Source organism: Symphalangus syndactylus, chromosome 4, assembly GCF_028878055.3.
Source record: "Symphalangus syndactylus isolate Jambi chromosome 4, NHGRI_mSymSyn1-v2.1_pri, whole genome shotgun sequence".
In the NCBI taxonomy this organism is placed as follows: domain Eukaryota; kingdom Metazoa; phylum Chordata; class Mammalia; order Primates; family Hylobatidae; genus Symphalangus; species Symphalangus syndactylus.
Window position 1 is genome coordinate 102,515,051 of NC_072426.2, and position 21,448 is coordinate 102,536,498.

Genomic DNA, 21,448 nt, shown 5'->3' on the forward strand with positions numbered 1-21,448 from the left:
CATCTCCCCCATTCACTCTTCCACCCAGATTATTTTGAAGCCAATCCCAGATATTGTATCATTTTATATGAAAATGTTTCAGCATGTATCACTAAGAGATAAGAATTACTTTTTAAAAAAAAGGCAATATCATTTGCCACCTAAAAAATTAATAACATACCCATCAGAAAATAAGGCATCAAATACATATATATGTATATTATATATACATGTATACACACACAAATACACACACATGTATTCAAACAAATAATCACAATTACATTTCTCTCATCAGTTTCTTTGGTCCTATATAATTAATAATTGTTCTGCTGAGTCTTGGGTCAGCAATCTGACTTCACAAAGTTAGCAGCTTACAGACCAAAACAACGAATCCTGGACATCCTGACTTAGTTCCCTGGTACTGTCTGAAAGTTGTCTAAGGGATATCAGCTCAGAAGCTCGTATCCAGGAGTCCATTCTTTGAAGTATCAATAGTTAAGAGTACCCAGTACAGTCCTTTCTGTGAGGCTCTAAGACTTTTTTGTTGAAGATCTGATCTCTGGCTTGTAACTTATAGCAGAGCCTTCAGGCAAGCATGTGAGAGAAGCAGAAAGGACCTGGAAGACGGCATGGCTGTGGTTCCTTTATTACAGTAACCAGCAATATCAGAGTGGAAGGGAACAAAGTTGTGTGACGCATGAGTGTCTTGTAAGGGTTTGATCAATGTTTCCCTTGAGGGTAAGGACATATTATGGATAAAGATATTGCGAAATCATTAGGACCTTTCTGTAAAGTGTAGGCTGTCTAAACTATTTATGTTAATTGCATTGTACCTATAAAACTTAACAGAGGGAAGGCGGGGCATCCCTTCTGATTAGACAACTTTTCCCAAGCTACTCTTAACAATGTGTTGAGCTCTTTAAAAAGTATCAAGCCACTCAACAAACCTAGTTATTTCTATCACTCGCTCTTTCCTAAGTTGAAAGAGCACATCTTTGTGATTTCCCAGAGGCTCTCTGGGAGTTGGCAAGGTAATCAAGTGTAAAAACATCCTGAGAATTCCATTTTTTCTGAATTTAAGGTGTAATCTTAAGAAGCCAAAAGCCACAGATTTAACGACATTTGGTCCACAATTAAGATAGTGTCACGAGTGCCTGAGAAAAAAGAGTGTAGTTATCTATTCATTAAAGCATCGATATAATATTTTTAAATAAGCATAGAAGTAGGTAAAACAATTTTAAGGAATCTCAGCTCTTTCAGATGTGAGAAGACTTTGTTCTTTAAAACATAATAATGGACATGATAAAATCAACACAAAGCACAGAAAATTATTCTGGTGCGGTATAAATCTCTTCTACCTGGATGGATTATTCAAAAGGTAATAATAACTGTTTATTACCCCTTTGTTAAGTGCTGTAAGACCAGTTTATCATTTTAATAGAGAGAAAGCCAAATTCTATTTTTGCATCAATTCAATATTTGGCAATAATGGATTCCAAGTTTCTTTTTTAAAAAATTATCTTTTGAATAAGCCCATCAAAGCTGAGGAAATGTTGCCAAATGTTAACATATTTTATTGCTTCTTTTCAGACAAGCAAGACAAATATGGTTTACTTTTTGCAAACCTTCTACAATTTTCTACATCTATCCATTTACGTTTTGTCTTTCCCTATCTTATTTCGTGTTCTGGAACAGACATTTTGCCTTTAGACCAAAACTACTCACCTTTTCCTTGAGAAATGAAAAAAATTACTTCACTTTAGAAACATTGTTGTACTTCTTTACACTATTGCTTGCCCTACTGCCACTAATGCTCCTGGTATAGTCTCAATTACTCATATTAACTATAACTATAAATCAATAACTAGCCTCTGTTTCACAGAGAAAAGTGGGAGATGAGTAACTGGTAATTGAGTTTTATATACAGTAAAAGCAAAAGTGAACACATTCATTAATATGATCCAAAGGTATGCTACCTGTAGTATAGTAAAATAAGAAACAAAGACGTATATATCTTTTTAAACTATGCTTAGTAATTAATGTTTTTGTGTTCTATTATAGAAATTATCTAGGCATGCAAAGGTTATCCATTAATTAACTTGATTTAATATTAGTCCAAGATTTTGAAGTTAACTTGAGGTTATTAAAAATTGTGTTTGAGCTAACATACTATAGAACATGATTGATTCCTAAAACATTGCCAATATTGTAATTCAATTTGGTTACACACATAATTTTACATTTTTCATAATCCATGGTGTTAAACTATTTTATCAATAAACTAGTATGTAAAGTTCAGAAGGCAAACCTAGGTCTTCTAAAAAATGAAATGTACAAATATATTTAACGCAACAAAATCAAAGAAAAATACATTAATTTTTTTCTAAATCAAAATTATAAACTAGTCTAATTTAGCTAAAGATTTATTACATGCTATCTTATGTATCATCCATGTGTTATACATATGTATATATACATACATGTATATGTATACATATATTATGTATATATGGATACATAAATAACATGTATCCATATATACATGTGGTATACATAATATATAATATTACATATAATTACATATTTACATTATCATATAAAATGTTTCTAAGTTGGCACTTTCTGAAAGAATTTTTATTAAAAAGCTAGAGTATTAAAATTTTAGTTTATTTTTTAGGAATTCTGGAAATACTGGATTTATGTAAGCACTTATTACTCCCTATAAGTCAATTAGAGCAGAGTTCTTTTAATTTAATAGACCTTGTAATCTAACTTATTAACACCCTCCAGGGTAAGAAAGCATTTCACACATACAATGAGAAATAAAAGCTTTTCTCAATTACAGAGAGTTGGGTGGCTTCAGCTCTATAACCTCAGCTACAGGTCAGGAGTAAACAAAGAAACAAAACTCACTATTCTAGTTTTCAAAGGACTGTTTTTCTTTCTAGTGGGCACAAAATATTTTCTCAGTTAATTTGAGTTCACAAGTAGATAAACAGAGAAAAAACACTGACAACCCAGATTAGCTATTATCTCTTCCTTGATAGAAAATATGTCCCATTGTCCACCTCACAGAGGTCACCAAATGATCTAATCATAAAACCAAATTATCCTTAATAATCAGCTATGTGCATATCAGAATTATGTACACACAAGGCCATCTCTTAACCATGGAATCAAGACTGGCCTAGGAGTATTGGGTCTAGCTCTAGAAGGGGACATAGCCATGGCCACAGATTGCACAAGGGTACTCTTTAGATTATGCAGTTGAGACTGGCCTAGTGGTTTGAGACATGACGTGGACTCACTGTGCCTGCTCCCAGTTGTGAAAAGAGACATATGGGAGCAGATACACCAGCTCTCCAAAGTAAGTCTTTTTTTTTTTTTTTTCTCAGACGGAGTCTCGCTCTGTAGCCCAGGCCGGAGTGCAGTGGCGTGATCTCGGCTCACTGCAACCTCCGCCTCCAGGATTCACGCCATTCTCCTGCCTCAGCCTCTCAAGTAGCTGGGACTACAGGCGCCCGCCACGATGCCCGGCTAATGTTTTTTTTTTTTTTTTTGTATTTTTAATAGAGACGGGGTTTCACCATGTTAGGCAGGATGGTCTCAATCTCCTGACCTCGTGATCCGCTCGCCTCGGCCTTCCAAAGTGTCGGGATTACAGGTGTGAGCCACTGCGCCCGGCCTCCAAAGTCTTAATACAAGCTTATCCAACCCGCAGCCCACAGGCCACATTTAGCCCAGGATGGCTTTGAATGTGGCCCAACACAAATTCATAAACTTTCTTAAAACATGAGATTTTTTTGTGATTTTTTTTTTTTTTTTTTTTTTTTAGCTCATCAGCTATCATTGTGTTAGTGTATTTTATGGGTGGCCCAAGACAATTCTTCTTCCAATGTGACCCAGGAAGTCAACAGATTGAGCACTCCTGTATGTATAGCATTTGCCTGTTTCTGTGGTGTAAATTCCCCCATAATGGCTATTTTCAAGCTACTGCAGAATTGGGAAGAGATGCATGTATTTGGTCCTCACCAGCCAGTATGATCTGACTTAGGACACAACTGTGCTTGACCATAAAAAGTGAGTCAAAACACAGACAGACTAGCAGACTTGGCCAAGAGATAAAAATAGAAATAAAACCACAAAATATGAAAAAAGAAGGAAAACCTGAAAAAATGCAGAGTTAGCCATTTGGGATTCACTCTAGAAGACAAGTAAAGATGTGCCTGGGTTTAATTAGACCCTAAGGTCCACTTTTCAGGGTGTGCAGTTTAGTGGCAATAGCAGGTAAGTCCACTTGAGTATCTCAATAGGTCCTCCTAAATGGTACCAGTACTCAGTACTTCACATAACAGCTTGTTATATTTGTGAACAATTTTCCTAGTTAGAAAGCTTTTCTTCACACTCAGCCAAAAATCTATTTTCCTATAACTTCTAACCAGAGGGCTTAGTCATGCTCTTAGGAAATGCACAAAATAAGTCTAATCTTTCTTTTATTCAATAAACTTTCAATATTGAGTACAATTATCTTAGGATTTTAGAGCTAGTCCAACTCATTCATTTTACAGATTAAAAAACTGAGACCCAGAGAAGTTAATGACTTTCCTCAGTTCATACAGCCTTGTGATTTGTCACATTTAATGAAATCAGAGATAACACTTTAAAACTGCCATAACACATAATTCCTGTTGAATCTTTGTTCCTTAATTCCATTAATACTTCATGTAACTTTTTTTTTCTTTTCTTAGAGTCTTGCTCTATTGCCCAGGCTGGAGTGCAGTGGTGCGTCTGTTGCCCAGGCCGGAGTACAGTGGTGCGACCTCGGCTCACTGCAATCTCTACCTCCCGGGCTCAAGCAGTTCTCCTGCCTCAGCCTCCCAAGTAGCTGGGACTACAGAGGCGTGCCACCATGCCTGGCTAATTTTTTGTATTTTAGTAGAGAAGGGGTTTCACCATGTTGCCCAGGCTGGTCTTGAACTCCTGAGCTCAGGCAATCCACCCACCTTGGCCTCCCAAAGTGCTGGGATTACAGGTGTGAGCCACTGTGCTCAGCCCCATCTAACATGTTTTTAAGACCTCCCATTTAGTTGCCCTCTTCTTATAGGTCTTTGTTTGGATAACATAATGTTAAAAGTGAAATGCTCAGAACCTAATCAAATGCCACAGATGTCAACTGATTAGTGAAAGGTACAATGTATGTTCCAAATTCTGAATTAACATGTGTTCTGAATGAATGTTCTGAATTCTTAATTTTATTAGCCATTTGGATGACCATCTCGCTTTTTAAACTCACGTCTTTGTCAAATACAATTTTCAAAAGTTAAAAGCATGACTTTCATAGAAATACAGAATGAACACAAGTCAAAACTTTATTCAACTCATTAATTAATAAAATAATTAGACAATAAAGCTGGTTTTTAAAAATGAGGAGCTGGGACTCATATAGTCCATCAAAAAAGGCACATTGCAAAAAGATTTTTTTAAGTTAGAGAAAAATCTGAATAGTCTATAGGGCAATACACTTGATCTTAGCCAAAAGGCCGAGAAGCGATCTATAGGGCAATAAAGTAAAACTTTTGAGGTTATCTCTTCCACCAGAGAGAAATGTTTTGCATTTCTCTATCAGGTGAAAACCTGCAAGTTAACATGTGCCTTCACAGTGTCTGGGCTCTAATCAATAGTTAATAACAAAGTAAAACAAAGCACACTCTTCTAAAAAATTTTTTTAAAAATCTCGAAGCAGGCCTGCTACACAATGCTTTCAATGAAATTGAAAGCATACCACTCTCTCTTTTGCTTTATCTTAAAATATCATAGAACATTTCTTAACATCTTTTTTATTTTTTTTATAATCATGATTAACATATATTTTATTATTTTTTATTTACTTATTTATTTTTTGAGACGGAGTTTTGCTCTTGTTGCCCAGGCTGGAGTGCAATGGCGCTTTCTCGGCTCACCGTAACCTCCGCGTCCCAGGTTCAAGCAATTCTCCTGCCTCAGCCTCCCTAGTAGCTGGGATTACAGGCATGTACCACCACGCCCAGCTAATTTTGTATTTTTAGTAGAGACGGGGTTTCTCCATGTTGGTCAGGCTGGTCTCGAACTCCTGACCTCAGGTGACCTGCCCGCCTCGGCCTCCCAAAGTGCTGGGATTACAGGCACGAGCCACCGCGCCCGGCCTTAACGTATATTTTGAATATTTCAAATCAAATCTCTAAGTCAAGAATGTAAATTTGGATGGCATACAGATCCAGGCAACATCAGATGTCATCCTAAACAGTATTTACAGAATCAATATGTTTTTTATTACCTTTGAAATTTGTACTTTTTTTTTTTTTTTTTTTTTTTTTGAGACAGAGCCTTGTTCTGTTGCCCAGGCTGGAGTTCAGTGACAGGATCTCGGCTCACTACAACCTCCGCCTCCCGGGTTCAAGTGATTCTCCTGCCTCAGCCTCCTGAGTAGCTGGGATTACAGGCATGCGCCACCACATCCTGCTAATTTTTGTATTTTTAGTACAGACAGGGTTTCACCATGTTGGCCAGGCTGGTCTTGAATGCCTGGCCTCAAGTGATCCACCTGCCTTGGCTTCCCAAAGTGCTGGGATTATAGGCGTGAGCCACCATACCCAGCCTTGTACTTTTTTTTTTTTTTTAATCTTTTATTCTAGGTTCAGTGATTCATTTGCAGGTTTGTTATACAGGTAAACTCCTGTCATGGGGGTTTGTTTAACAGATCATTTGGTCACCCAGGTACTAAGCCTAGTACTCAATAGGTATTTTTTTCTGATCCTCTCCTTCCTCCCACCCTCCACTCTCAATTAGGCCCCAGTGTCTGCTGTTCCCCTCTTTGTGTCCAAGTGTTCTAATCATTTAGCTCCCACTTATAAGTGACAACATGCAGTATTTGGTTTTCTTGTTCCTGCATTAGTTTGCTAAGGATGATGACCTCCAGCTCCATCCATGTTCCTGCAAAGGACATGGTCACCTTCTTTTATATGGCTGCATAGTGTTCCATGGTCTATATGTACCACACTTCCTTTATCCAGTCTGCCATCGATGGGCATTTAGGTTGCTTCCACGTCTTCGCTATTGTGAATAGTGCTGGAATATACATACGTGTATATGTGTTTATGGTAGAATGATTTATATTCCTTTGGGTATATACCCAGTAATGGGATTGCTGGGTCAAATGGTTGTTCTGTTTTTAGCTCTTTATGGAATCACCACACTGCTTTCCACAATGGTTGTAAGGGAGGAGATCACCCCTCATGTTGTCTTATGCCCAATTTTTTCCTCCAAAGAAACAAGGAGTAAAAACTAAAAGGCAGAAATGAAATCCACAGGCAGACAGTCCGGCGCTGCACCCTGGGCCTGGTTAAAGATCAACCCCTGACCTAACCAGTTATGTTATCTATAGCTTCCAGACATTGTATGGAAAAGCATTGTGAAAAATCCCTGTCCTGTTCCGTTCTGATTACTGGTGCATGCAGCCTCTAGTCACATACCCGCTGTTTGCTCAATCCATCATGACCCTCTCACACGTACCCCCTTACAGTTGTAAGTCCTTAAAAGGGACAGGAATTGCTCACTCGGGGAGCTCAGTTTTTGGAGACTGAGTCTTGCCGAAGCTCCCGGCCGAATAAAGCCCTTCCTTCTTTAACTCGCTGTCTGAGGGATTTTGTCTGCGGCTTGTCCTGCTGCAGTTGAACTAATTTACGCTCCCACCAACAGTGTATAAATGTTCCTTTTACTCCGTAACCTCACCTGCGTCTGTTATTTTTTGACTTTTTAATAATAGCCATTCTGACTGGTGTGAGATGATATCTCATTGTGGTTTTGATTCGTATTTCTCTAATGATCATTCTCTGATGCTCTCTAATGATCTATCTGTTGAACTTTTGTCATATGCTTGTTGGCTACATGTATGTCTTCTTTTGAAAAGTGTCTGTTCATGTCCTTTGCCCACTTTTTTTTTTTTTTTTTTTGAGACAGAGTCTCTCTCTGTCCCCCAGGCTGGAGTGCAGTGGCACAATCTAGGCTTACTGCAACCTCTGCCTCCTGGGTTCAAGCAATTTTCCTGCCTCAGCCTCCTGAGTAGCTAGGATTACAGGCGTGCACCACCACACCCAGCTAATTTTTGTATTTTTAGTAGAGACGGGGTTTCAACATGTTGGCCAGGCTGGTCTGGAACTCCTAACCTCGTGATCCACCCACCTTGGCCTCCCAAAGTGCTAGGATTACAGGTGTGAGCCACCCCACTTGGCCTGCTTTTTTTTTTTTTTTTTTCGAGACAGAGTCTTACTCTGTTGCCCAAGTTAGAGTGCAGTGACGCAATCTCAGCTCACTGCAACCTCTGCCTCCCGGGTTCAAGCCATTCTTGCGCCTCAGCCTCCCCAGTCGCTGGGATTACAGATATGCATCACCATGCCTGGCTAATTTTTGTATTTTTAGTAGAGACAGGGTTTCACCATGTTGACCAGGCTGGTCTTAAACTCCTGACCTCAAGTGATCTGCCCACCTCAGCCTCCCAAAGTGCTGGGATTACAGCGTGAGCCACCGTACCTGGCCCTTTGCCTACTTTTTAATGGGATTGTTTTAACATCTTGTTTATTATAAAACCATTGTTTGGCTAGTCTTCTATAAACTGTTAAAATCTCAGAAAACTGAACTTTACATTTATTTATATGAATTATTTCTATATATTATTCCAGTTTATCTTCCTTCACAGTATAGAATTCTTTTCTGTAATATCCATAAGTAGGCCAGGTGCTGTGACTCAAAACTGTAATCCCAGCACTTTGGGAGGCTGAGGCAGGTGGATCACGAGGTCAGGAGTTAGAGACCAGCCTGGCCAAGATGGTGAAACCCTGTCTACTAAAAATACAAAAATTAGCTGGGCGCAGTGGCGGGGGTGCCTGTAATCCCAGCTACTTGAGAGGCTGAGGCAGGATAATCGCTTGAACCCGGGAGGTGGAGGTTGTGGTGAGCTGAGATTGTGCCACTGCACTCCAGCCTGGGTGACAGAGCAAGACTCTGTCTAAAAAAAAAAAAAAAAAAAAATCCGTAAGTAACATTCCATGTTGAAGAACGCTCTACTTTGCAAGGAGCTCAATTTATTATTGGAAGCTCTAGTTCTTAATGAGGTCTTGCTTATACTGGCAGAAATATATACAGCTCCCCTGTAACTTTTACCCACTGGAGATCTACATTAAGGAATAGACAAACCAGGCAGCAGTGTGAGCATTTATCAAAAAGAGGTGCTGAAAAATCACTAAAATCAATTGTTAAATGGTGCCAGTTAATACGTCTCCGCACATCACACCTCACATAACAGAGAACCAGGCGAATTTGTCTTGCTGCATGGAAATAGTGTTTTTAAGGGAAAATGTAAAAACATATATTCCTCATCTACACTAAGCTATCTTTGTTGAGTATTTTTGAGAGGCAGATGTGTAAGTAGCACAAAGCAACAAAGAGCTAGTACCCCAATTTCAACACCAGCCCACAGGAGTCTGAAGATGTGGTCATCTGATGTTCCAAAGCCCAATTATGCAGCGCTGTTTACTAGGAATGGGTAGTTTATTTTATTATCTAAACTGGAAACCCTTTATTAGGCCATACTTTTTCCATTTAGACAATTATAAAATAATCTAAGATGAAAATATAGTAAGCATTAGATGAAAGAAGTGGCCAGGCGCGGTGGCTCATGCCTGTAATCCCAGCACTTTGGGAGGCCGAGGCGGGCGGATCACGAGGTCAGGAGATCAAGACCATCCTGGTGAACACGGTGAAACCTCGTCTCTACTAAAAATACAAAAAATTAGCCGGGCGTGGTGGCGGGCACCTGTAGTCCCAGCTACTCGGGAGGCTGAGGCAGGAGAATGACATGAACCTGGGAGGTGGAGCTTGCAGTGAGCCGAGATCGTGCCACTGCACTCCAGCCTGGGTGACAGTAATACTCCGTCTCAAAAAAAAAAAAAAATGTGTGACTCTATAAAAGTTAGATGAAGGAACTTTTAAATATATCTAGACAGGATTTTTAATGATATCCATGTAAGGTACCTCTACTCTGACTTAGTAAGTGTTGCGTGATATAAAAACTGGAATTTTTTTTTTTTTTTTTTTTTTTTGAGATGGAGTCTCACTCTGTTGCCTGGGCTGGAGTGTAGTGGCACAGTCTTGGCTCACTGCAACCTCTGCCTCCCGGGTTCAAGCGATTCTCCTGCCTCAGCCTCCCGAGTAGCTGAGATTACAGGTGCCCGCCACTAGGCCTGGCTAATTTTTTGTATTTTTAGCAGAGACAAGGTTTCACCATGTTGGCCAGGCTGGTCTCGAACTCCTGACCTCGTGATTTGCCGGCCTTGGCCTCCCAAAGTGCTGAGATTACAGCCATGAGCCACCACGCCAGGCCTCAAATTTTAACTTTTAAAAAGTTTTCGTGGCCGGGCTCTGTGGCGCATGCCTGTAATCCCAGCACTTTGGAAGTCCAAGGCGGGCGAATCACGAGGTCAGGAGTTCGAGACCAGTCTGACCAACATGGTGAAACCCCATCTCTACTAAAAGTACAAAAATCAGCCGGGCGTGCTGCCACATGCCTGTAATCCCAGCTACTTGGGAGGCTGAGGCAGGAGAATTGCTTGAACCCGGGAGACGGAGGTTGCAGTGAGCCAAGATTGCGCCACAGAGCGAGACTCCGTCTCAAAAAAAAAAAAAAGTTAAAATTTTAATGTTATGTTTTTACATGTAATAAATTCTTTATTTTGAGCATTAAAAGCTGCATACATTTTATTAGCAGAAAAAAAATTCTTCTCATTCTCGCTAGAGACATGTTTAACAAATATTGAAGAGATACAGGCTTGCGTGGCTGCCAAATTATGAGCCCACATGCCTTACTCTGGCTCTGCTGATTGGTTCCAGTTCTAACATCTGGAGCCATGCAAAATAAGTTTAATCCAGTTTCCGTATGACTGACCTTCAAATACTTGAAAACAGCCATCCCATCCTCCCGGAGTCTTTCTTCTCTTCTCCATATTAAGTAAGCACACCCCTTGTGGGAATCGCTTCGAGATTTGTCATTTTCATGATTACCTTCCTGCGGAGGCGTTCTGGTTTGCCAATGTGTCCAAGTGTGACTCTCAGTATCGAACACAACATAACAAATGTCTGATGCCACATTTATAACAGGCAGTCATCTTGCTCAACCTGTTTTGCCAACTCTGTGGTAAAATAACAAGGGAATTTAAGGGAAAATAACATCCCACATCCCTTTAATGGAATGGCTTAGTGTCTTACATTTCCTGGAACAATTTAAAGTTTTTGCCAGCCTCAGGGGTACCCAGTCAGAGTCCAGTCAAGAGACAGAAACCACAACAGTTATTTGAAGACAGTGGATTTAATATAAAGAATTGTTAGCAAGGTATTAAGTTGTTTACTAGGTAATTGAGAGGGTAAAGAGGAATATGAAAGCATCACAGAGTGGTAACTATAGGAAGCTGCTAGCACCTTATAGCAACCCTGCATAGCTTACCCTGTGTAGACATGAAGACAGATTAAACCTATGAGGATTCCATTAGAGGAAATACCTGTGTGGAAGGAAACAGGGAGGGAGGCTGGGAGAGCTGCCACAGACTGAGATGCAAGTATAGCCTAGGGAAGGAAAAAGGGGCTATAAAATCTAAGAAAGTTTCAGTAAAGCCATAGGAAATTCATTGAGCCAAAGTTGTTGGTCAGAGGAGTGCCAGGTCTCCCAGGAATCTGCTTCAGTACCCCAGTGTTCTCAGTTAGTGGGAGCAGGCTCCTGGGGAGTGTGGCCTCAGAGAGAGGTCTGCAGTGGAGGGGTTTCAAAGAGCAGTAGTTGGGGCCCTTGGTCAATTAGGCTTAGGGTTACCAGATAGAATGTAGGACACTCAGTTAAATTTCAGTTTCAGATGAACAATGAAGAAATTTCTAGTATAAGTTTGTCCCAAATATTGCATAGTATATACTTACAATAAAAAATTATTTGTCGTTCAAATTTAACTGTAATTTAATTCATTATTTTTATCTGCTAAATCCAGCAACCCTAATTATACTCCTTATAGTTGAAGTTCTATGAGCGACATTCACTTGGCTACCATACACTTCTAGGGCTGAAAAGAGACAGGGAGGAGATTGGAATTATTAAAACATCAAAACTTAGAGAAAGCTGAAACTCAGGCATATAAGGAAGAAGCCCCCACCAGCTAGGTGCTAGTGGGTGGTGGGAGGAGGGGCGGGGGGTGGGTGAAGCTGGTTCTGCAGGTGTTGGAAAATTACAAGGTGGATTCAGCTGCTGTTATGGGAAGGAACTGCTGCTTCAGGGAGGAAGAGGTGTTGCTGGAGCAAAGCTCACAGGATGCAAAAGAAGACAGGAAGCCAAACAAGAAGCAACGAGAAAACAAACAGGAAGGATCAAGTCCCTTCTTCCTCCCGCAGCCTTGCAGTCTCTCTGCACCCACTGTTGACACAGCCTAAAGGGAAGCCACTGGCAAAGCAGAATATCAAAGACTGGGATTTAAAGTTGACAGTAAAAACTTAGTAACTGGAGGGCCGGGCGCAGTGGCTCACACCTGTAATCCCAGCACTTTGGGAGGCCGAGGCGAGTGGATCACCTGAGGTCAAGAGTTCGAGACCAGCCTGACCAACACGGAGAAACCCTGTCTCTACTAAAAATACAAAATTAGCCGGACATGGTGGCGCATGCCTGTAATTCCAGCTACTTGGGAGGCTGAGACAGGAGAATCGCTTGAACCCAGGAGGCAAAGGTTGCGGTGAGCCGAGAGAGCGCCATTGCCCTCCAGCCTGGGCAACAAGAGCAAAACTCTGCCTAAAAACAAACAAACAAACAAAAACAAAAAGAAAAAAACTTAGTAACTGGCACAGATTCAAAAAATTATCAAAGATCCCACCCAGTTAATGAAATGCTGAAAAATGATTGGCCTTATATAATTTCAGCTTGACCTAAAACTTACGAAATTCATGGTTGGTTTGTTTGTTTTCAGAAAGATGCTATTCATCAACTCCCATCCACCATTTCAGATACATTACATTAACAGCCAACTTCACAGGAGTTGAGCTTGCCTTTGCTTTCGAAATTCTCTTGAAACAAAAAATGAGTAAAGATTTCTAAGTCCATCATTAAAACTGGCAAAAGGAGGCCAGGTGCGGTGGCTCACGCATATAATCCCAGCACTTTGGGAGGCCGAGGCAATTGGATCACCTGGGGTCAGAAGATCGAGACCAGCCTGGCCAACATAGCGAAACCCCGTCTATACCAAAACAGATAAATTAGCTGAGGGCAGTGGCACATGCCTGTAATCCCAGCTACTTGTGAGGCTGAGGCAGGAGAATCGCTTGAACTCAGGAGGTGGAGGTTGCGGTGACCCAAAATTGCGCCACTGCACTCCAGCCTGGGTAACAGAAGCAAGACTCCATCTCAAAACAAACAAACAAACAAACAAAAAAGATTGGCAAAGGGATAGGAAAATATAGTGGTTTTGTGCTATGTAGGAAAGAGCAGTTAATTCAAAAGACTCCAGTAAACCTTATCACCAAAAAGAAAGATACTACTAAACCCAGGCTGCCAGCGGATTCTAATCTCCTAGAAAATGGGAGACTTTATGAGGTATTACGGAATGTTAAGGAGAAGGATACCTCATACTTGTCTATGCCTTACAGCTTATAAAGCATTCTCCCAGACATGTCCTGTTTTGAGCTCTGTACACAACTATATATGTGGGGCAGGCATTGGGGTGGGTGTTATAGGGGAATGACAGACCTCAATCTGGTATGCAATAAGTAACTTTTGAAAATTTTTAAGTGAAAAGGTGATACAGTCAGATCTGTGCCATAGAAGATAATTTTGTCAGAGGGCAAAAGATGAGGACTTACCAGAAGTTCATTCAAGGAGCAAGAGGCCCTACAGTAAGCTAGGACCTTGAGCTACAGCAATCGGCATGCTTGGAAGCTTTTCCTTCAAGACAAAAAAGTATTTCAGAAAAGATAAAAGGTACAAAATATTTAAAGAGAATAGAGGGCTTGTACCTCTTGTACCTCACTTTCAGTTTTCTTTCTTTTTATTATTATTATTATTTTTTGGTGTTCCTATTTCATACACATCCGTGCATTCACATGCAAATACATATCAACCTTTCAAATGTGTACAGATACAAGGAAAAGTAGAGATTCTGAGCATTTTTGGTGGAATTTCTGTGATTCAAATGAATGAGAATAAAATGTAAATAGCTGTGGAAAAATAATTATCTGATTGTACATTAATTGTTATTTTCATTTAGAGGGTTTCAAGAATAGAACAGTATCCTCTGCTAATTGCTGCCTGTATTCGTTATCTATTATTGCATAACAAATTTCCCCAAAACTTAGTGGCTTAAAACAACAATAAACATTTATTATCTCTGACAGTTTTATGAGTCAGGAGTTCTGGAGCAGCTTAAGTGGGTGCCTGGGGTCTCTCATGGGACTAGAATCAAGCTATTGGCTGAGGCTGCAGTCATCTGAAGGTTTGATCCCCTTTCAAGACGACTCACACCCGTGACTAGGATTTGGGGGCAGAACTCAGATTTTCTCCACATAGACTCTCTCAGGGCTACTTGAGTGCTCTCATGACCTAGGAACTGACTTTCCCCGGAGCAAGTGACCTAATAGAGTGAGAGCCAGGCAGAAATAATCCTTTTTATAACCTAGCATTGGCTATAACATGACATCACTTCTACCATGTTCTATTCATTAGAAGCAGTTCACTAAGTCCAGCCCACATTCATTCAAAGGGAGAGGAATTAGGCTACAGCTTTTGAAGGAGGTGTATGTCTTAGTCTCTTTCAGCTGCTATAATAAAATACCTGAGATTGGGTAATTTATAAAGAATAGAAATTTATTTCTCACAGTTCTGGAGGCTGGAAATCTAAGATCAAGGCACTAGCAGATTGGATGTCTGATGAAGGCCCAATCTCTTCTTCTAAGATGGTGCCTTGTTGCTGGGCACTTTGGAGGGGATGAATACTGTATCCTCACATAGCAGAAGAAATGGAAAGGCAAAAAGGGACCAAGCCATTCCATCAAGTTCTGTAAAGGCCTTAATCCCATCCATGAAAGTGAAGCCCTCGTGGCCTAATCATCTCCTAAAAGCTGCACCTCTTAATACTGTTACATTGGGAAGCAAGTTTCAACATAAATTTCGGAGAGGACACAAACATTCAAATCATAGAAGTGTGTCTAAGATTTTGTGAATCTATTTTTTTTAAAAAACCACAATTTCTTAACTTAAAAAACGGGTTTGGGTACTTTGTGCTCCAGATAAAATTCCCAACTTACTGAACAGCGTCGCAGAATCAGGTGTCCTAGGGAACTCCCATTCTTTGGCCAACAAAAGCTTGTCAACTTACTCTGAGATGTCTCAGAGTTGTGAAGGCCCACAATAGTCATAGTTGTGTTTTTTGTTTGTTTGTTTGTTTGTTTTTTGAGATGGAGTCTAACTCTGTCAACCACACTGGAGTGCAGTGGTGCGATCTCAGCTCACTGCAACCTCTGCCTCTGGGGTTCAAGCGATTCTACTGTCTCAACCTCCCGAGTAGCTGGGATTACAAGCACATGCCACCACGCCTGGCTAATTTTTGTATTTTTAGTAGAGATGGGTTTCGCCACGTTGGCCAGGCTGGTCTCGAACTCCTGACCTCAGGTGATCTGCCCACCTCAGCCTCCCGAAGTGCTAGAATTACAGGAGTGAGCCACCACGCGTGGCTAATAGATTTTTTTTAAGTGTCAACCTTGTAATCTAAAGAGAAAAAGGAAACTAAAAGTCCAAACCACTGTAGCATCATCATTCAAATTATTTTCCTTGGATATCCAAAGAAAGAACAATTTTTGAAATGTAAGTTTCAGTGTCAGAGGAAGGAAGAAGCCCTAACAAATTCTGAGCAGCATCAACTGCAAATAATGTAATTACAACAATTTGATACTTATTAGAAATCAGGAAAAACACCTCCTACCTAGAAAACTGAAACATTATTACAGCCAAACAAGAAACATTTCTGCATTTAGCCAAGTGAAGAACAAAAAAGTCCTCAAGACTTTTGAGAATGCTGCCTGGGAGAACAAAAGATCAGAACCCTAATTACTTTGGTACCTTTCCATCATAATCAGTGTGGCAGTTTGTTTTGCTGCTGCTACTCCTTTCCCTTTTAAATGATCTGCAACTTGTCTGTCTTTTAGATCTAAAAGGTAGGCAACCATTTTCTTCTGTCTCTTGGTTTGATTCTTGGCTTATCAGAATTTCTCTGTATCTGAGCTGAAGTCAGGAGTCAGCTTCAGAGAACAAATCTCAGGAAGTAAACAAGTCTGCTAAAAAGCAACATAACAATTTGCAAACAGCAGCACTATTAACAAGAACCCTCAAACTAGTATCCTCTTAGGAGCAGAGTGTCTTAGTCCATTTTCTTTTGGTATGACAGAATACCACAAATTGGAAATTTGTATAAAAATTCCCTTTATATATAAAAGGAAGAAATTTATTTAGCATATGGTTCTGGAGGCTGTGAATTCCCAGAACATGGTGCTGGCATCTGGTGAGGGCCTTCTTTCTGTATCATGGTATGGTGGAGAGCATCACATGACAAGAGGGCAGGAGCATGCCAGCTCAGGTCACTCTTCTCCTTATAAAGCCACCAGTCCCACCATGGAGGCCCCACCCTGATGACTTCATCTAATTCTTTTTTTTTTTTTTTTTTTTTGAGATGGCGTCTTGCTCTGTCACCCAGGCTGGAGTGCAGTGGCGCAATCTCCGCTCACTGCAAGCTCTACCTCCTGGGTTCATGCCATTCTCCTGCCTCAGCCTCCTGAGTAGCTGGGACTACAGGCACCCGCCACCACGCCCAGCTAATTTTTTACATTTTTAGTAGAGACGGGATTTCATCATGTTAGCCAGCATGGTCTCTATCTCCTGACCTCGTGATTGGCCCACCTCGGCCTCCTAAAGTGTTGGGATTACAGGCATGAGCCACCGCGCCCTGCCCCCCCCCCCTTTTTTTTTTTTTTTTGAGACAGAGTTTTGCTGTTGTTGCTCAGGCTGGAGTGCAATGGCATGATCTCAGCTCACTGCAACCTCCACCTCCCAGGTTCAAGCAATTCTCCTGCTTCAGCCTCCCGAGTAGCTGGGATTACAGGCATGTGCCACCACTCCTGGCTAATTTTGTATTTTCAGTAGAGACGAGGTTTTTCCATGTTGGTCAGGCGGGTCTCAAACTCCTGACCTCAAGTAATCCGCCCACCTCGGCCTCCCAAAGTGCTGGGATTACAGGCATGAGCCACTGCATCCGACCAACTTCATCTAATTCTAATTACCTACCAAAGGCAGCCGTATCTCTAATCAATATAAGAATTTGGGAATTTAATTTCTAACACATAAAATCTGGAGGACACATTCAAACCATTGCAGAGGAGAAACATAATATCCAATGGCTATTGCTTTTTTAAAAACAAGGAGAGAAACTGTATAGTGTAATTATGGGGGAAAATTTAGTATCTTTTGGACCTGAAAAGGAAAAATAAAATGCACTTAGAGAAATGCAACCAAGATTGCCTAGTATCAGCAAGAAAAACAGAATATCTACTTTTAAATCATGGAACTTGGTGACAAAGGCACTATGGTGTTTGGTACAATCATAAAGGACAAAGTCAAGGACTGGGAAAACTGAATATTAAGAGTGTAAGAACTTACAAGTGCTGAGGGATCCCAGAGGCATCCTATCCCACTTGGCCTCTACACATTCTTTTGTTCTAGAAGAATAAAGGTAGCATTGATCCAAGTCAAACTGATCTTCTATCTCTCCAGACAAGACTGATTTATAAGTTTACACCATCTGCTGGGGTTAGTGATGTTATTCTCTCTAATACCAATTAGTACCTCAAAAAGGGCTCTATGTTTAGCTGAGACAAACAGTAACTTCAGGGACCTAGTCATGAATTTTTTGCAGTTTTCACTATGAAGAAATTCAGACTTCATCTTGATCTAAACCAGTGTGCTTTCATTTGTCCCCAGACCCTCAGGGATCTATCTTCTCACTTATGAGATATTCATTCCTCACCTCCGATACACACATACAAACACACACACATACACTTTTTTTTGAGACGAGGTCTCATTCTGTCACCCAGTCTGCAGTGCAGAGGCAACATCACAGCTCGCTGCAGCCTCAACCTCCTAAGCTCAAGAGATCCTCCCACTTCAGCCTCCAGAGTAGCTGAGACTACAGGCATGAACCACCATGCCGAGCTAATTTTTTGCAATTTTTGGTAGGGACGGTTTTCGCTATGTAGCCTGGGCTCGTCTTGAGCTCCTGGGCCCAAGTGATCTACCCGCCTCCACCTCCCAAAGTGCTGGGATTATAAGCATTAGCCACCAGGCCTGGCCTTTTCTTCCCATTTTAAGTCACTCCCCCTGCCCCTCAACTACCATAATTCTATTAAATACTTCAAGGGAAATTTTGAAGTCAGTGTCCCTGAGCCAAACTTTTAGAAGAGGTACTTTTCCCTGTGCTAACTTCAGTTAAGAGAGCCTTTTCTTTGTTAGGTCCCTTCACACACTGGAAGGGAAGTTTGATAGCGTTTTAAAAGAGTGAGAAATTCAGTGTGGAAAGAAAAAAAAATAAAAAATAAAAACAAGAAATGTTAGCTTTCAGAAAAGCTATTTCACAATACAGTGCAATAACCACAAAAATCAAGAGTTTTGCCTTACAACCCTAGGTTTACCACTGAAGTATGTATGACCTCAAGAGAGTCAATTAACTTTCTGATTCGTAGTTTCCTCATCTCTCAAATGAAAAACTTGAACCAGTTACCCTAAGGTATATTATAATTCTAAAATGACATGATTTTATATCCACATGCCCCAAAAGCTATTGACCATGTGATATTTGACACTATTATTAAGGCCTGTCAAATTATATTCTTTGTGTGGACATGATTCCTTCTAAAACCAGAGTAAAAACCATTCCAAAAAGATACTTGAGAAATAATCGGGCAACTGGGGGGTACCCGCATAACGTTTGGTTGTTCAGTTTCATAATACTACCACTCTTTCCCTCCTACAGCCACCACTGCTGTCCCTTTCTACTTCCCTCAATGCTTCTTCATCCTAGATTCTTAATACCTCTCCAGGGCTAGAAGTCATCATTTTCTTCAGAGCAGTCCCAATAGTATCACCTGTGTACTCTGCCTATTAGATGGTGGAGGTAGCAAAATATCTTTCATGATAAAAGTAAGGATCATCTGGTGGGAGAGGTAGAGATTGGTTTTGGACGTATTTAGTTAGTCCCTTTTGCTTCTCAAAATAAACATCTTTGTGCTCAGTTAAAAGCTTTCCAAGATGTTCGCAAGGGAAGAGGGAATTCTTGCCAAAAACTTAAGCCCAGCCAGACAGGGATACTAAAATTTTGCTGCCTGTGGAAACACGTGGCCACGCAGGACTTTGGCATAAAAACAGTCATCTGTGCTTAAATGATGGCAGTGTAGACTTCTGGTGGTTCAGAGGCTATGCTCAGGGCACCCAGGCACAGTGTACAGGGTCTGACAACTCCATTGGCAGTTCCCATTCAATTACAGTTCACAGCACACTCTTGTCTATTTACAGAACTTACAACTCGGCAAACCTTGGTCCTTATGGTTGGAGGGGTAAAGAGAAACACTTCTCTCACTCTTTTCACAGTTTTAGTTCTGCTTCCAAATCTTAACAGTTGCAAAATGCTTTAGAAGATCTAGGCCCAAGAGCCCATCTGCAATTTTAGTGTTGTGACCTTGGGCAAGACACTTAACCATCTCTGAGCCGCAACTTTCTTGTCCATGAAATGGTGATAATGATCCTTGTTCTACTTTGCTTACAAGGATGTTGTGCAGATCAATAAAATAACATAAATAAAAATACATTAAAAAGTGCTATGTAAATACAAGATTTTTAAATTATCAGGTGCCTCCTCTTCTTCTCTGCTCTTTCCTTTACCTCATCTGTTTCTGTGTCCTTTAAGCATCTTCATGGTCTTTTCTTAGTCCAAAATTCTCCATGTGGTTAATGCTCAGCTTCTTAAACATGGGCTTTTTATCAACCAGGCAAATCTATACCTATATATGATCTACCTACCTCCCCATTCAGAGCCAATCTATTACCTTTAGTATAGTCTCGTTCATTTCCAGTTGCATGAATTGAGGACTTAATGTCTCTGTGTCCTACGCTAGGGATACAGAATTGAACGAGCAGATTCAGCCCTCAAGGAACACAGCATTAGATCTAAGCATCTTAGACCAGTCAAATAGGTTCATCAGGTCTACATAAGCTGCAGTTGAACCTTCTCTCCCTGGAAGAGAACTCTGTTTCTATGAGTTTAGGTGTATCTGGCCAGTTTGGGGCAGAAGTTGAACTTTGAAGTCCTTAATCTCACTGTTCTGGAGAAGGCAGGCAACTATCCAAGCCTCCTTGAAATTGTTTTGCATATTCCTTTGTTGACTGGCCCCATACTTCCCCCTCTTTTTCTCCTAATTCAGTATCTTATTTAACATTGAGGTTTTGCTAGTGTTTGAGTCCATATTAAACAATGAGAATGGTTCCATTAGCTTAGCTATCAGGTCAGAGAACTGAGACCACCTGTAGCAACATGACTTACTGTTTGCTCTAGTAGATTCTTGCCCAGGAAGATAAACTTGTAGAGCAATAAATAATTTCACTGTTTGTGTCGGGAAATTCCTGAAAATCAATTTATTTGAACAAGGAGTTGCTCATGTGGGCAAATGGCTCTCTTCTCCGGACAATAAATTCACTTACCTGGGCAAATAGTTCTCTTATCAAACAACTGTGCACTTATCAAGACTTGCTTTAGGACCCTCTCATTGCTGTACCCATCAGATCTACACCTGCTGGGTGCAGTGGCTCACATATGTAATCCCAGCACTTTGGGAGGCTGAGGAGGGTGGATCACCTTAGGTCAGGGGTTTGAGACCAGCCTGGCCAACAGGGTGAAACCCTGTCTCTACTAAAAATACAAAAATTAGCCTGGCATGGTGGTGCATGCCTGTAATCCCAGCTACTTGGGAGGCTGAGGCAGGAGAATGGCTTGAACCAGGGAGGTGGAGGTTGCAGTGAGCCTAGATTGCACCACTGCACTCCAGCCTGGGTGACAGAGAGAGACTCTGTCTCAAAAAAAAGAAAAAAAAAAAAGATCACTCTACACCCTGTGTATTTCTGCTTCTGTCTTCCCTTTCTGGGATAATCCTAGAACTCTGTCAAGGTGATGCTCTCTCTCATTGCAGGAGGTTTAACAAACTCAGCCGCACTTGATCAACAGATTATTCTGGTGCCTTCTTGGGGAGTTGGCAGTTGACAACTTGGTGCATCATTCAGTAAAGCAAGGGAAACAGAGGGAAAAAATGTCTTAAATTTAACATT

At 40.8% G+C, this 21,448-nt stretch overlaps 1 pseudogene; it reads right to left on the minus strand.

The window, feature by feature from the left end:
* Positions 1-5,387: 5,387 nt before the first annotated feature.
* On the minus strand, positions 5,388-5,534 carry LOC129481497 (uncharacterized; annotated as a pseudogene).
* Positions 5,535-21,448: the final 15,914 nt, after the last annotated feature.